Source organism: Ochlerotatus camptorhynchus, unplaced genomic scaffold (genome assembly GCF_037179485.1).
Source record: "Ochlerotatus camptorhynchus isolate MF236.1 unplaced genomic scaffold, CSIRO-AGI_Acam_v1.1 ptg000367l, whole genome shotgun sequence".
In the NCBI taxonomy this organism is placed as follows: domain Eukaryota; kingdom Metazoa; phylum Arthropoda; class Insecta; order Diptera; family Culicidae; genus Ochlerotatus; species Ochlerotatus camptorhynchus.
Window position 1 is genome coordinate 2,494,020 of NW_027040855.1, and position 18,436 is coordinate 2,512,455.

The window sequence follows — 18,436 nt, forward strand, 5'->3', positions numbered from 1 at the left end:
GTATTTATTTCGTTACGTAATTTGTGTACCGCGCCTAGGAAGGGAACTTAAAAAATCCTAAACGGGCGCTCTACTTCATAGTGCAGATTACCCTGTCCCACCGTATCATCAATGCGGTGTAATGTTCCACACCTGCTACTCAACGCACTCACTACACATTCGTATAGGTCAAGAATCTCCGCCTTTTTTCCTGCACGGATTGCAATGTAAGCCGAAACCTTCCACTGCAAAGCCAAGTGGGTTAGACAAAAAAATACACATTTTTCAGCTGCATTGTTTACACAACTTAACGAAGGTAGGCGTACGATGTACCCACCGAAACTTAGACCTGCACTTTTAACGCAGCTCAGCAACGATTCACCACACCATGAGTGTTGGCATAGAAGGCAGGCATTGTACGCACACATTTTTTTTCTTTGACAATTGCGCAATCTAAAAATAATGGACGAATCGAAAAGCGCTTCGTATGTCACACCGAGTGGTGGCCGCGGTGGTCGCGGCGGTTTCCAGTTCCTATGACTTTAACCTGACACCATACACGTACGGCTCGTGACCGCAGTCAGCGTGTTCGGTATCGACGCCGCGCTTATCGAGCACAATTGGTGCTAAAAGCCCAATTATGTGCTCCACCTCGTGAATTATCATCGTAAACGCTCACGCATATGTAAACTCGATCGGTAATCGTTATAAAAGAAGGAAAATTGAGATCTCCGCCTAAAATGGGTTCATCGGCGCTTATCGAACAATTATCGGCAAACTGATCCACAGGGTCACCAGCATCAGGGGCTGTTCATAAACTACGTAGACATTTTAGGGTGGTTGGCGAGTGACTACAGTTCATACGCATTCTCAAAAATGTGTATGGGCGATTGGCTCAAGAATGGTCTACGTAGTTTATGAACAGCCCCTCAGCCACTGATTCCACACATGGAACTTACAGTATGCGGGAGATGCGCCCCAATCACGACGACCGACGTGAGCTCCTCAAGCTGCTGTGCATCCGAAAGTTGCGCAGCACATCGTCGAGTGCGTGTAATGAGTTTTACAGTTGTTTGGGGCTCGTATCATCCATTGCACAGTGGGATTAGTACAAAATTTCGAAAAGTGATGCCCGTTTAGCCCAAACTTTGGAAAGAGAGGAAGATAACTTGTTGTTGTTCAATAGTGTTAGTATTTCATTTAGTGACTTTCTGAGTTCGTTAAACGGGATTATAACTCTGTAGGACGAGAAATGGCAGAATGTCTATGAGCCACTTTACCGAAGCCGCAAATGAGTTGCGACACAAAGTTTGAGCTGTAAAGTAAAAGGGCCTGCTGTAGGTTTGCATCGTTTTCTAATCCAATATCCAATCCAAATCCAATTTCAATGTTGGGGCCGAGTTTGAACACTCCGAAAACGGTGCCTCCAAAAAATCATTGCTTAGAAATTTATGGATTGATTTTAAATCAATTGATAGCGGCGCCGGGAAGCATGATTGCCTCTCACTTCAAAGGGCCTGTGTTCAATCCCAGTTGGTGCCACCGGCATAAAATTTTTGATCGCACCTTCCTAGGAAGGGAAGGGAAATAATGCCTTGTTGGAGCTGCCTCCTTGGCGTTGGTAGCATTGGAAATCAAGATCGACCGAAAACAAATCAAGCAAAAACAAAAAATATTGATACCGAATAAATCTTTAAAGTATGTGGTTTCAAATGGCACCGATTTTGAATTCGTCAATAAATGGCTGAGCAATGATATTAAAAACAATGCTAGTTTGACGTTACACTTTTTACCGAAGGCATCGTGTTCGGAGTGTTGATTTCAGAAAAGTTAGCATTTTTGATAGACTTTAAAATAAACAAAAGTTCAAAAATCTTATAAATGCTTTTATTATATTGAAGTATTAACAGTTTTTTTTTTTAATTTTTCAACAAAAATTTGTGTTTTTTTCTCGAGTAGGTTTTTTTTTTTGAAAAAGCCAATCTGGTTTCCTACAACTTTGTCTCAGACTTAATTTGAGATTAGATGATCCGTTTTCGTGCTATGATTTTGAATATAAACTGATTGATAAACTTAGAAAACGGCATTTTGAAAAATTAGGCGTATGACATTTGTTTATTTTTTTCACTTTTTCACCTGGAACTGTACTTAATAATGAAAGTTTTAATACATCAATCTAATCTAATCTAATCTAATACAATCGCAGCCAGTACAAGAAAAAAACCAGGAAAATCATTAGGTTAGATAAGACCTAATCATTTTTCTTGTCAACATTGATGTTTGCAGCATATCTGAGATATGACACAAACAACAAAACGGCCAGGCCTACTGCGTTGCATTTGCCGCAAAGATGATTCTGTGAAAGGATTCAACTTAAAATAAACCGTGGAGGCACCATATTCGAAGCAGTTCCTAAATCGAAGCACTCCATAATGTTCGACTATTTTAATTAATTATTTTTGAACTGTTACTTCTGCAAATATTAGTTTCAGTGCTCTGGGGATGATGGTGTTACAAGGTTTTAAAATATCTTGTCAAAATAGACTACCTCGGCAACATGATCGCACTGAACGATGGGACCTTAGGGGTTTGCTGGCTTGACAGAGGTCCCAGGAACAAGCTGAGGATATTGTAGGTCCTGCAGACTGTCGATGTACGTGCACTCGCGGTGTTCCGAATGGAAGATCTTCCGCTGCTGATGATTGGCGATTTGCGCCAGGAATTGAGCAGCTCGTAAAAATAACTTCTTGAATCTCGCCTTTGGTGGCGACCCAGAACCGGGCAATCGAATCCAGATCTATCTATGGTAGTTGTTAACCGGATCAGCACCCAAGTATAAATATAACACAGGTCATCACTGGAATTTCAAATCGCGGAAAATGTGCTCCAATTACGAGACAAACTATCTCACATAAATTATTAATTTTAAATTTTTTCAAATTTTCAAACGCGATAAAGATAACCTAAGGAAAGTTTCAATACATCAGTAAATAAAATCAACAATTATAATTAAAAATGGGCATTTTTTAAGCTTCGAAAAATAAAAATTGGAGCTAAGTTGTTGCATAGAACATTTAACGGAATTCGGAGATCTTATAATTGTTTCAAGATCGTTAGCCCATTTTCAGTTATCCTTCTTCCAAGACGAGAAGCGGATCAGCTTTTAATCAGATGCAGTAACAAAAATTCTTCTAGGTTAACCTTCGGTAAGATTGCAAAAAAATGACCACTTTTCATCCCCCTTTAGACACACAGTTCATTCATTGCAAATGTGTATCAGTTTCGCTCAAATTTTTCATATTATTTGTGGTAGATATGTGGAACCTTTAAATGGCCGCGGGCAGATAAGCGCACTGCTGCTGCACACAATCTAGCTGTGTGCTGGTGGAGCTCTATACTGAAAAGCGAAGAAATTGCGGGTAAGAGAAACAGCAAAAGTGTTGGTAAACAAATTTACTCATTATTACACAATGGTCCACTCGATCCGAATTTTTCGGGCCTCCACCGTCCGTCCGGCCGAAACGGTTTTGTTTTCATCCGTACGGTTTTCACTGCTCTGCGTGTGCGTGGCTGTGCGGAGACGAGCCTATTGCTATTGATATTTAAATCGTAATTGTTGTTTGTTGTTTCGGTGAGCTATTGAATCTCGGCATGCATCTGCCCCATCCGGACGAGATGCACGAACGGTTCTTTCTTCTCTTGTTCGAGTGCGTTCGATTGTACCTACCTAACTGGCTTTGGTTTTCGGCTCCAAAAGATCATCACTCGGGATGCAGATTTGCACGATCGGGAGTGTGAGTACGCCAATTGTGCAGTTAGTGTTTCGATAGAGTGGCATAGTGCTTTGAGGTGTTCCAACTTGGTATTGCGAGAAAGGTGCCTAATTTATTCTTTTGTAGCCGCGACTGCTGAGGTGCGAGTGCAATGTGATCGAGTGCTGGTAGACTCTCAGGTAACGATCGTAGGTTGAGCAGTTTTGGCATTTTTTGCTTGCATTTTTTTTTTTTTTGCAAAAATAGCCACGGTAATCATGGTTATGAAGAGTTATTTATACTCGGAGAAAATTAGAGCCAGTTAGGCAGGTTGTAAAAGATGCATTGAAACTGTTATTTTCTGTATATGTGCCAGATGTACTAGCAATTGTTGCCAACAGGGTTGCTTCCACTCACTTCTTTATATACAAAAAAAAGGTTTTTCAGGATTATAAACAATTCTAGATAGAGCTGGAATTAGGGCGTAGCACCTTTTGTAAACAATTACTTCTTTCGATGATTTCTAGGAATTCAAGGCACACCCACGCAAACCAACATAACCATCGGGGGAAGTCTTCTCCTACCCGATGGTGATGTAGATTTGCGTGGCGAGCCTTGCTTTTCTAGAATTCATCGAGAGAAGTTATTGTTTGCAAAAGCTGTTACACCTAATTCCAGCTCTATCTAGAATTAGATGATATAATTATATGTTTTACTTGTCAGTTATTAGAAGTGGTTATGAAATATGTGACTCATAAAACGTGTCAATTTCGCTATCAGAGAGTCACATGCACTGCTCACTCTGAGTGAACGCTGACAAATCGTTACATGTAGTTCAAAAGGGTTGCTTTCACTCACTTGCTATAAAAAATGTGTTTTGAAATTATGAAAACATTAGATGTTATAATGATGTGTCGTACTTGTAAGTTACAAGAATACGGTTGTAAAGTATTAGTTTTACTCATAAAACCGGTCAATTTCGCATTCAGAGCGTCACAATCAGCGATTGTGATGATTCGTGAGCGTTCACTCAGAGTGAGCACTCACGAATCGTAATATCGGCAATTGTGACTCTCTAAAAGTAATATTGACAGTTTTATGAGTTAAACTAATACTTTACAACCTCTGCTTGTAACTTACAAGAACATATTTATTATTTTAACGTCTGATGATTTAATAATTCTGAAAAACATTTTTTATAGCAAGTGAGTGGAAGCAACCCTGGTTGGCAGCTATAGTATTAGTGAGCACATAGCGATTTATTAGTGAATAATTATTATTTCACCTTACATGAAATAATTGTGGTTTTATTATGCTTAAATTGGCCATAATGTGATCAACATTGATACCCATGCATGATATAAAATTACTCGATTTAGCAATTGCAATTTCCCTTGTTTTACAATTACTAAGAATAATGAATTCTTATAAGAATAGTTGTTTCGGGAACAGTTCCTCACATTTTCCCGACAAAAAATCACACCTTTTCTAGCCATTACTATTCCAATACATTCGTCATATATTTCTGTTGTTCCTTTGTTCAATCCTCCCTCTCAACAAAGGTCATTATATCATTCCGATGCGTATCACCTCTTTTCTTAATGTCTTCTACCGAATCTCCTCTGTCGTGGCTCTTTCCCTATACACTCCATTTGGTGGATTCCCCCTCCCCCCCCCCCCCCATTCATCAACGCCCGTTGGCCAAGGTGCCATCGTCGTCATCGAAAAGAACCGCCCGCTTTTGGATCATTTTCCAGCGCTTAGTTTAGGACAACTTTGGGCTTTCCGCCCCGGGTTCAATGCAGTCTGCTTTGCTTTACGTTCGTTGGCATGTGCTTTTTATGTTACCGTTTGTCGAACATAAAGTTTATCATCACGGTGGCTCGGGTGCAACAATGCGTGTAAAATTATCTCTCAAAATATGAGCTTCTGTTATTTGCTTTTGCAATATTTGTTAGCAATGTTTTGGTCAATTACATTCTACTGTAGTGGTAAAAATCAGAATCCTTATGCAACCTAAGATCATTTGCCATGTTAGTCATTTGCACACTTACATCGCTGTAGAAAGATCGTGATAAAATTTCTGAAGTCGGTTGGAAATATTACATTTTCGCATAAAACAAGTTAAATACATCCTGGAAGATCTGTAAAATTATCAGGAATTGGGTTGTTTAATGTTGAAAAACATACCGGTTCTTAAACATAATCTGAAAGAGCTTCGTTTTTTAGCATAGTGATATTTTTATCGATCCCATAGACATTGATCTCAATTTTTAAATAAAGATTTAATTTTTTTTACTTTTAACGCTGAATTTTTTAGTTGACAGCTTGCTCCCATACAAAGTCCCGCTGAGGGGCGCTAAGATGGTGATTTTTGCTAATGTAATCGCCTTTATTTAAAGTTTCAGGGCACCACCATTGATTAAATTTTGGATTACGGTTCCATTTTTAATGCAGCCCAAGTAGCAATTTGGGTTTTATGAAGACCATGATTTAGACTTGTAGAACACTTTAAAACCACGATAATACATTAAATATTACTTGGGAGATTACGAATAGATAGTGCGAATAAGGGCGTCTATGTGATGTTTTGCTGTACCTGTTGTGGACATTAGTACATCCTTTTCCTTATCCTTTTTAAAGTACTGATCATCACAACATAAAGGTCACCATTACGGAGCATTAGATTTGATCAAATTATTCGCAGTTCTATTTGTCCAACGCTCCCAGCAGGGTGAGGGGTAGAGAACGACACACACCCATTTTAATGCAATAACTCTAAACAATCCTATTTTTACTCTTCATTTAGATTTAAAAGATGATAAAAGCTGACTATTCGGTAACTTGAGACTATTTAGGATAGGAACTAGTCAATAATTAATCTTAAAACTACTTATCATCACCATTGGTTGGTACACAGCAAAAAAAAAGTGTGCTCTGGCCAGACGTAATTCATACCGATTTATAAAAAAATGTATGTAATTGCTGATGAAATATTACATCGATGGATGTAAATTTGTTCGCAAATACATGAACAATGTAATATTACACCATTAATGACTGAATATTAAAGAATGAATGGATTCGATGTATTATTCAACCGCTTTCTTTTTTTGCTGTGCAGCGAATGTTTCCAAATGCGCAAAGCCGAATCGTAACTCTTCATTAGGAATTAGTAACGTTTGCTGTCACCTCTTTCCTATAGACACTAAAGCCCTACAGTAAAAGTATGGACGGCTGGAAGCAGAAAACCTTAAAAACTACAAGGGACAACCCTATGGGGTTGTACGCAATGGTGACTAGGGACTACGTGGTCTTATATAACAAATGTTATTTTTTAACTTCAGCAGGAGCTTGTGTTTTGTGTAGGAATAGGAATTTGAGCGGGGTTCTTTCTTTCTATACTCTTTAGTATGACTATGATTGCCGCGAAGAGAACCTTTTGATATGAAGTTTAGTTGGGACATGTTCAGAAATTTAACTCTTTTGGAAAATCTGGGTGGCCCTAAAAAGGGCCGATGGAAGTACAGGCTTAAAGCCATTGGAAAATGATGATGACGTGTAAGCAGCTAGATCAGCAAATCAGACCGGACAATCCCATATTCTTCGGGGTTCAATGACTGGGCACTCGCAAGAGTCTCGGCCCGTCTGCTGCTGGAAGGGGTTGAACTGGTGTCCACCCAGCTAAAGCTCCTCCCCTTTTTAGTTTTTCTCGTTAAACTCCTTCTTTCGACAAGTTGGTAAATCTTAGCCTTTAGCACAAAGACGCTTAAAACTTTTTTTCGGCAATTTGACCCATATGATCCTGTTTCACGTCATGGTTCTTCTCTATGCCTGTTCATATAATTTAGTACTTTTATTTATTTTCTCTACTGCGCTAAATCAAACGAGTGGAAATAAGAAGGGATGTCGGTTACGCGCTCGAATAATTGAAAATTCGATAAATATTTAATCGACTAGCTGGAAAAATCTTTACAAATCGTTAATTGAATAATTGGACTTTTAGGCATCCCTAGAAAATTTTGTAATTTCATGTTTTTGGTGGTCCTTCGAAAATGTCGATCTTCAGAATTGCAACCAGCAAGTGTAACCCAAGAACCAAAAGCGATGCGATGCTATTTTTCATAGCAATGACAACGACTGAATTAGGGGACTTAGAAGCAGAGGGGTGAAAGTCAATTATCTTCATAGATTTCCTTTTTTGGTGACCATGGCTTCACTAACCTATTTCACACTATTTTGCTCTTCTATAATCCAGAACAACAAACGTATCAATGAATGTGTTTGCCGTCGAGTTATTTACGAAACAGAAAACTGATGAACAGAATCGATCAAAATCACTTGCACCCCTGCTTCCAAGTTTGGTTACAAGACTACAACTCTGGAGAGCATTTTGTGTGGTCGTTGGAGGCGTGTGGTTTTGAATATGGTGATGAGTGTGCAAAATTGCTTCCTCCCTATTCGCACACGCCCAAAGATCGGAGGCGAATGCCACTTCTTCGACTTGTTTTGTCTACTAACGACTCTCTGATGACAGTGTTGGGGAGGCAGCAATGCTACATCGACATGTTTCGTCTAGACACGATTCTCTGATGACTGTGTTGGGGAAGCAGCATATGCCTGTACATAATTGATGGATTTGTTAGTTATTTCGACGCTTTTGAAAAATGCTTGACATATACCACTTTTCGGAAACATTTTTATTGATACGTAAAAATATTTCCGATCGATTGGTGATACAATTTTTGAAATTGGTCCAGGGGCAACTGAGTTATTAACGTTCAAAATCTTTCATAATTTCGTTACATGCTCCATTTTCGGTTTTCTCAGAGTGTATCCCCATATAGAAATCACGTAGTCCTACGTCAAAAGATGTTTCTATCGAGTAAAGCAGTGCATTTCGACAGTTCGATTGGAACAGCTTTTGGCAGTCATCCATAGTTTTACCATAGAGGTAACTCTAAGACTAGTTACTACTGCCGGTAATCGCAAGTCAGTCCCATCTGCATTTTTATCAATTTTGAGTTAGCATCATTATTCAGTTTATCTTTCTATGTTTTTTGAGATGAGCTATTGAAAAAATGTGGTTTGTTCTAGAAAAATGAAAAACAATACCAAGTCAAATTGTCCCACAGCGAAAAGTAACCGCAAGTCAGTCCCATTAGAAAAAAATATGTTAGAAATGTTAGACAACAAATCGCATCATGAGATTTGTGTCAAGACAGATTTTGTCCACTTCCCCTAGGGTATCTAGAACATGTCCAGATGTGGCCAATGTAGTTCTTACGAAACTCAGTTTGACCGCCAATGGATTTGGCTTTGCATTCTCATGTGATTGGACATTGGTGCTGGTCACTCATCATGACTCTTAGTGATCTTATTTTTGAATGCTCATGTGAATTGATGTATCGCTTGGTGGGTTTGGCACGTTTATGAAAACCTCTGGTCTGATGAAGACCCATACTCACCGGAATATGTTCCGGCCATTGCACTTGAACCAGCGGAATAAATCCAGAAACATTCAATAGCGTTCTATGTCAAATCAGAAAACTTGAAAAATCTTTGAACGCCGTTTTCTCATTTCCAGTTTTTTACAGATGGGACTGACTTGCGATTATGGGGAGAGTAGCTCCCGAAGCAATGTGCTCAACTTTTTGGCTCAACTCTGGTACTATCTTCGGTCCCAAGCTAATCGTTGCACCCCTCGAAACATAGGAAAATCCACGAACCCCTCATTTTATCTGTCAAACTTTCATAGCGAATCAAAACAAACATTGTGTAGTACTAGAATTTCGACTAGAATGGGGTACGGTAATCGATTTGCTAGGGACCAATAGGCTGGTCAAGTAGTGAGCCAATTTAAAATCGTTAGTTTCCACTGGTTGCTATTACTGAGGGGCTTTAATATACATAGACTCAAGGCGGATAATTACAGGTGGGTTGGAACTCACGGTCCGCTAGTGTTGGTGTGTTATTTGCCGTTAATGTTCATGAAAAGTTCCCTATTTGGTCACAAACAGTACCCAAAAAAGAAAAAGTTTGCGGGTGGATTTGGACAGATTTGGACCTGTTTCATACGACCAGAAAGTGATTTGAATTTCTGGTTACAGTAAAACTTGCCATATACAACTGTCATAGTTCATTTGAGTAAACAAACTAACACTTCTTCCTTCTGTGGCAGTTTAGATTGTCCGCCTTGATATAGACTGGCCAATGCGTGAAAAATAGAACAATACATTGTTGTTGTATTTACTATCGAGATTTTCAGCCGCAGGCTGGTTCATCTCCCAGAAACAAAACATGCTTGAGCTCTATCTTTTTCTTTCTGCTATAACCAAAGAACGATTTTGTTTTGGCTGCAATTTTTAACAGTTCATTTGGCTTGCATCAGCCAGTTAATAGACCTTTTTGACGCTCAATCGTGCTTCAATATCTAGCCACTAATCTGTTTCGTTCTTGCTCGCACTACTTAGATTAAGATGGTGCAGTAGTGTACGTCGATTAAACGTCAAAAAGCTCTATACTCAGTGCAACGATGCCAGATCTACGGAACTTTCCGGAATCGCTCAATTTTTGCAGTAATAGGGATCCGTAGGCAAAATCTATAAAATTAATTAATTCTAAAATAATAAATTCTACGGATTTATGCCTTATTCTACGGAATTATACTGATGCACCCTTCCCCAGCCTCGACGGTGCCTTGCAAAATTACAACTCCCGCTCATCCCACCTAAAATTCTAAAAGTTATGACATCCACGCAAAGAAATCTGACATCGCTGACTGAGTGTCTATATCTTCACGGAACGATAAAAGTATCTAATATTGAGTTCCATTCATCCAGGTCGAAGGTTGCCTGCGGGAAGTTGATTTTGAGTTAAAAGGCTTGAAGTAGTTGTCATTCACGCAACGATGTCCTAGTAATAACATTTCTGATCAGAAATGGTTTAATTTACACCGAATTGCGGAATAAGAACGAAATCACACATGTCATATGATAGTTATTTGATTATTTTCTTTTTGCTCGAATGTTATTCTACCGTTTGTGTTGTGTAATAGAGACGACGGTAGAGCATGAGAGTACACTGAGGCAAATAGACTTAAGTATTCCATAAGACTCGACTTATGAACGACACATGTGAGTTTCATAAGCACGACTTATGAAAATTTTTCGTCTAACATAAGGTAGGTAGCTCTTATACGCCTAGCGTTGACAGACGAGTGGTCCAGCCACAGAACTCGTAATCTCAACGTTCATGGTTCGGTTCTGGTCTGCTCCGTTGAATTATTTTGTTGTCGACATTAGTTTTCATAAGGCAAATCTATGAAATTCGTATCGATTCCTTGTGGCTAAAATTCATAAGTGGTTCTTATGGAATTCTTACGTTCTTTTGTCTCGGTGTACGAATACAAACAGACTGTCGCGCATAATAACGAAGTGAGTGTAGTAAAATAAAATAAAGGGTTGTTTCCTAGACACGACCGCAGTATGACGTAGAACTTCCCAAAATTGATGTATGTCATGTTTTGACATTCTTACTTTATGTTATATTGATCAGGTATTTCAATGTTTCGTTTATGGTTCAAAACTCGCGGCAATGAGCATCTTACGGTCATCTTACGCATGAAATATTTAAATTTAATGTAATGGTTAAGAACTGGCAGAATTTTCCCTACATAACTGCATTGGGTTGATCAATGTTGAGCTATTTTGTTGTGATCAATGAGCACTAAATTCGACATTGACATCGATTACAATACACTATTTCTTCTCACATTTTTTGCTGATTTGTACCTCATACCCCGTACAGACTACGGCTTATATCATGTATTATAGACTGTCTTGCAATGAGCATATGATTTCCAGTGAAAACTAGATGTATGAGTGCTCATTGCAAGACAGCCTATATTACATAATATAAGCCATAGTCTGTATGGAGTATCAGTATAGTACACAAAAACTTTCAATATTGGACAAAATGTTGGTTCACATGTCAGCGACTTAGGGGAGGAAGAGGTATAACGATCATACGGGGTTTAAGCACCTCTTTGTTCTCCAATTTGGAGGACAACTCTAACATAAAATTATCATGCATCATCATTATGTACTTCAGTAGAATGATGCAAAATAGAAAACTGTGACATTTCTCAAATCAAACGTATGGTTTCCAATATGTAGGTGCTTAGCACAACATTAATTGGAAATTAGTGGGATTCAGTTATTGAATTTCAAAGTCAGAGCAAAAGCTCGTATACAGGTTCTCCACTGTTCATTAACTACGTAAACTGTCTACGTAGTTAATGGACAGCCCCTTCGTTGAACGCGACCCAAGTCTCCTTCCACCCGATCACTGGTTGTCAAGGTGATCACGCCGTGATCCACCTTTAACCGCTGACTTACTCCTGCTTACTGCAGGACCCATTGCCTCGCCATCCGAAGCGGTAATCAGCAGAGGCACGACAGCAGCACTATTTTATATCTTTTCAGGTTCAAGTAGAACTATGTACAACAAAGTGGTACTCGAGTATGACGACTGGGTTTGGGAAAAACGTTTATTTCATGAAAACAGAGATACAGATCATTTGTACATTTTTCAAAAGTGTTTTATGGAAAATTAAAAAAATATTTATTTCTTCAGATTCGTAATGTAAAATCCTATCGATTGGCGTATTTGGTATTCATTTCATTTATAAATGACAAAGTTATACGCGTTCAAAACCTAACACTATTTCATCACACATATTTTTTGATTTGCACCCCAGCATAGTCGAGAAAGACGTAGTTCTACGTCAAAACGTCAACCGTTTCAACCCCTCACGGAGATGAAAAACTACTCAAAATTAAGTACTTTTCCCTCAATTGCGGGGCTCAGCCCAATAACACAGTTTGAGTAAATCAATTAAACACCAGGTGTAAATTATTTCTTTAATTTAAATCATTCTTAATGATATCAAATCCACTCTACGACAATCATCAGCTTCACTGATGATTGCGAGAAGGAACTCACTCTCACTCTCGCAGCATCCAGCAGATCGAAATTAATCTAAAGAGCAACCGATAGGCATGATACTGGCGATCAGTAACGATAAAATCAGTTTCAAAATACAATGTGCTTCTGATCAGTTGTGTTCCCTTAAACCAGTGCTATTTCACCAGTGACTAGATCGAAGAAGAAACATAATTTTGGTCCTTCGAACCGGATGTTAGGTTAAACCGACGAAAAATCAAGGCAGTGTAACAGTGGTGAAATCCGCTATTTTCGGCCATTGGTGTCCAACGCGATCACCATCGCCATTGCCTCAACCTATTGTACGGTATTCTGCATGTGCTATTGTGCGACGGTGCTAGATCCAGTATTCACCGGCATTATTGTTCCCATTCTTCGAGTGCGACATTGTTCCAGTTGCAGAATTTCATCCACCGATTGGAATCGACGGAGAGCTGATTTGCATGATATCAGCTAATTGCATGAACTCCTAAAGAAGACCCAGCTAGCAGAAGAATTCAGATGAGTATTCCCGAAAGGTTTGTCTGTGGTGGCGTCTGAATGCATGATCAGTCGTCAACCGTTCTGAAATTGAATATAATTCCATGTGGCAAAACCGATGAAACAATAAACGATAGATTGCATGCTTTGCGTTTTTTCTATTGGAATACGTGGTTGATTCGTCTGCTGAGTTGAGTCCGCTTTGAGGTTGATTGGCCAATCCGTTCGATCGATATTATTTCATTTGTCTGTCTATCTGTGGGTCTCTGTCAATCGCAATTCCGATCATTACGCGCTTCGGTCCAAGCTGTGGAACTGTGAAATAAGTGCAGTGCAGAGATAATACTGTGAGAAGAATGGCTAGCAGCGATCTACGAAAGTGGGCGAAGAAGGAACGTATGTTACGATATGTAGTGGATTCGATTATAGAATTTGTGCAGAATTATGACGAAGCTCGTGACAAAGGTTCAGTGGAGGCACGGATGAAGAAACTTGACGAAGTGTACGATAGTTTTAGTGAAGTGCGAATAAACATTGAACTGTTGATGGAAGAAGACGATGAAGAAGATCACACTGAAACGGATGAAAGTGAAGATGCCCGTAGCAAACGGATCGCCTTGCAGAAGAAGAATGATGAGAAGAACAGGAAGATAATGAAGGATTTCGTGAACCAGTATTTCAACCTGAAGCAATCACTGCAAGCCTTTATGTCGCCACCGGGGTCTAGTGCGAGTGTAGGTACAGCTCCAACGATGCAGCAAGCCCCAGTTGGTACAATTCGTGTGAAGTTACCTGAATTGAACCTTCCTGTTTTCCGTGGTGCATTGATGGAATGGGTCACATTTCGAGATTCTTTTCAAAATCTGATCATGGAAAACCCACACCTTTCGGACATTGATAGGTTTACATACCTACGATCGTCATTAGCAGGTGAAGCCTTGCAACAGATTGCATCAATCGATCTTACTGCGGACAATTTCTCGATAGCGTGGAGCTCGCTGGAATCACGCTATGCGAACAAGAAGCTCTTGGTAAAGTCGCATTTGGATGCATTGTTCGCAGTACAGCCCATGAAGAAGGAGACGTTTGAGTCACTTAACCATGTGATCAACGAATATGATAAAACCTTGCAAATGTTGGATAAATTAGGAGAACACACAGCTGATTGGAGCACAATGTTGGTCCATATGCTTTCAAGCAAGTTGGATGCCACAACGCTTCGTTTGTGGGAAACGGAGCATCGTTCAAAGGAACGTCCACGGTTTGAGAACTTGATGGAATTCCTGAGAAATCATCGTACGGTTCTGCGGTCAATTGCCGGAGAAAATCCTAACCCACCAGAACAGAGGAAAGCACCTCGGGTAAGCAGCAGTTACGCCGGAATGCAGTCATCATGTCTATTGTGTGGTGAAGGACAACACATGGTGTGTCAGTGTAAACGGTTCAAGTCAATGAAGGTTGACGAAAGGAGAAATGCTGTAAGATCGAATCAACTTTGCTACAATTGCTTGTCTCGAGGACATGCTGCCAAGGTCTGCACACGGGGAACTTGTCGTATTTGTGGACAGCGACATCACTCTATGTTGCACTTCAAGATGAATGAATGGTCTAATAATCAGTCAGTTCCACAGTCAAACAAGCGTTGTCAACAGGGCCCACAGATCCCACAATTGATTCAGACACCCACAACCTCACAAGCTAATAATCATGCTCCTAACACTCCTCAGCAACCCAACCTCCCATCCACAATCTCCACACCAGCTATTCCAAATTCGCAAAGTCAGACACCACGTACCACAGACATTCCTACTAGCCACAATGTGGTACTCTCTGCTAATGAACCCAAGGCACCACGATCGGTCATACTCGCAACCGCAATCGTGATCCTTGAAGATCAATTTGGGAATACTATGCAAGCTAGAGCATTACTAGACAGTGGCTCTCAGCTTTGCTTCATTTCGGAACACACGTCACAACGTTTGAAGTTCAAACGGTCACGCGAAGCACTTTCTATTAGTGGTATTGGTCAAGCTGCAAAAAAGTGCAAGCAATCCATCTTCGCTCGGGTTCGCTCTCGTATCACTTCCTTCGCTGGGGAGGAAGTATTCTACGTACTTCCACAAGTTACGTTGAATTTGCCCATTCGCAAGATTGATTCATCAAGGTTGGATCTTCCGGAGGATATCGTACTCGCCGATCCACTTTTCACCGAGCCTAGCAGCGTTGATGTGATTATTGGAGCAGGACTTTTCTTTGACCTGCTGCGCAACGAGAAAATCAAGCTCGGGGATAATGGACCTATTGTACAAAACACTTCCCTTGGCTGGATAGTTTGTGGAAATCTTCCTGACGAGTCGAACGTGCTCAGACCACACGTTGCCAACACGTGTACGGAGAACTTGGACGAGTTACTCACTCGTTTCTGGGAATTGGAGTCGTGTAAAACGGACAGCGTACTATCGTTAGAGGAATATGCCTGCGAGAAGCTGTTCGACCGTACTACAGTCCGAGAAGCATCTGGAAGGTTCATTGTAACGGTTCCAAAGAAGGATTACCTCATTCAGCAACTCGGAGATTCAAAGTCCACGGCATTGAAACGCTTTCTTTCTCTCGAGCGTCGTCTGGATGGTAATGCCGAATTGAAGCAGATGTACAGTGACTTCATTCACGAATATCTGCGTATGGGACATATGGAGGAAGTGCTGGAAAACGAAGAGGACGCTGCTATGCCACAGTACTTCATTCCACATCACTGTGTTATCAAGCCCGACAGCACAACTACCAAGTTGCGGGTAGTGTTTGATGCGTCATGCCCTACATCGTCCGGAATCTCTCTCAACAATGCGTTGATGGTTGGTCCGACTGTCCAAGATGATATCATCGCGATCGTCCTTCGATTCAGGTTCCATTGGATCGCCATCGTTGCAGATGCTGAAAAAATGTACCGTATGGTGCTGCAACAGTGGGCAGACCGGAAGTTGCACAAAATCTTCTGGCGGGACAACCAGAATGAAATGATCCGTGTCTTCCAGTTAAATACCGTTACATACGGAACAGCATCAGCGCCATATTTGGCCACCAAATGTCTTAAGCGGCTCGCAGAGCTTGATGGACACAAATATCCCAAAGCAGCTATAATCCTCAGCAAGGATTTCTACGTTGACGACATGATGTCCGGCGTTGACGACGTACAAGAAGGAATCAAGCTGTGCAGTGACATTCAACATCTGTTGAAAGGTGGAGGATTCAACCTACGGAAATGGAGCAGTAACTGTCCAGCTGTCTTGGAAAAAATACCCGAGGAACTCAGGGATGACCGCACTTCTTTCGAGCTGGACGATTCAAGCGCTACCATAAAAACACTAGGGCTGATCTGGGAACCTAGGCTAGACGTTATTTCCGATCTTGCGCGGATTTTCGACCCTCTTGGGCTTATTGGAGTTGTAATCATCACTGCCAAAATATTCGTCCAGACTCTCTGGAAACAGAAATTCTCGTGGGACGAACCACTACAAGATGAACTCGGAGCTCAATGGACAGAGTTTCGGGACAGCTTATCAAACCTAGAAACCCTCCAGATTCCTAGATGGATCGCTTTTCGCAAGGATTGTCTTGCCGTTGAGCTCCACGGCTTTTGTGACGGATCAATGAAGGCCTATGGAGCATGTTTGTATGTCCGATGCACACACTTCGACGCAACAATCACTTCGAATTTGCTGGTTGCTAAATCCAAAATAGCTCCGCTGGCAGAATCTGAAAAGAAGAGGAAAAAACTTACGACGCCCCGCTTGGAGTTATCTTCTGCTGTATTGCTGGCTCACCTGTACGAAAAGACATCTGCAAGCATCCAAGTATCGACCCAGCCGTACTTTCACACCGATTCCACGATCGTAAGGTACTGGCTGTCATCAACTCCATCACGTTACCAGATGTTCGTGGCAAACAGAATATCGGAGGTACAACACCTCACCAGGAGTGGAACATGGAGGCATGTGGCAGGAACAGAGAATCCCGCAGATGTACTATCTCGTGGCATTTCACCTGTTGATTTACAGGCTAACGCGTTATGGTGGCATGGACCACATTGGTTGAGGAAAGATAAACAGATGTGGCCTGAAACGCAAGAAGTTGTACTGGATAAACTGGATCGGACGGCTCTCGAGGAAGGATCCATTGTGGCAGCAGTTTCTACAATTACTCCACCGAGCGAGATCTTTGGGATACACTCTACATTGCATCATGTGGAAAAGCTGGTTGCATGGTTGCTCAGATTCAAGTACAACGCACTGCAGGCTCGTAGATCACTATCCAAGAAGACGGGTCCACTGACGCTTGCGGAACGAGAAGGCGCTTTGTTGCATCTAGTGAAGCTATCACAACAGGAATGCTTTGCTCAGGAAATCGCAGATCTCGAAAGGAATGGGGAGGTTAAGTCAACTTCTCGCATCAATGCATTAAATCCGATGCTGGTCGAAGGTGTACTCCGAGTTGGCGGCCGGTTGGAGAATGCACAAATCTCGCATAGCCGGAAGCATCCTATGTTATTGGATAAAGATCATCCGCTAACATCCATGATCATGCGTCGATACCACTACGAAAATCTTCACGCTGGTCCTCAACTGTTGATAGCAAGTGTTCGTGAACGGTTTTGGCCACTCAGTGCTCGAAGTCTTGCTCGGAAGATTGTGCATAGATGTGTAACCTGCTTCAGGAACAAACCAACCGTGCAGGATCAACTGATGGCTGATCTCCCGGCTGAACGGGTAACACCAGCTCCGCCATTTCTACGGGTCGGTGTAGACTATTGCGGTCCTTTTTTGATAAACTATCCCTTCCGGAAAAGGACCACCGTCAAGTACTACGCTGCTATCTTCGTTTGCTTGGTGACTAAGGCGGTACACATGGAAATGGTAGCCGATCTCACCACTCAAGGATTTTTGGCTGCATTGAAAAGGTTCGTGGCTAGGCAAGGAAAGCCCACCTTGATCATGTGCGATAACGGTTCCAATTTCGTGGGTGCAAAACGGGAGTTAAATGAGCTCGCCGTACTATTTGAAGACCAACAATCCCAGCAATCCATAGCTGCACGCGCTGCTGACATCGGAATTGAATTTAAGTTCATTCCAGCCAAATCCCCAAACTTTGGCGGTTTGTGGGAGGCTGCAGTTAAATCAATGAAGCAACACCTGAGGAGAACCATTGGATTGAAGATTGTTACG

At 41.1% G+C, this 18,436-nt stretch overlaps 1 protein-coding gene across 5 annotated transcripts in view; it reads left to right on the plus strand.

The window, feature by feature from the left end:
• Positions 1-18,436, plus strand: part of chinmo (Chronologically inappropriate morphogenesis) — a 273,776-nt gene that overhangs the window by 49,346 nt on the left and 205,994 nt on the right. For 2 of the 5 annotated variants that reach the window (XM_065232321.1, XM_065232323.1), the window contains exon 1: positions 3,685-3,931. The exons of 1 other annotated variant lie outside the window; for it this stretch is intronic. The gene's annotated coding sequence lies outside the window, so the exon portion shown is untranslated. Of the gene's footprint in view, positions 1-3,684; positions 3,932-18,436 lie in introns of those variants that run through there. 2 more of the 5 variants (XM_065232317.1, XM_065232322.1) reach the window with 1 other exon arrangement.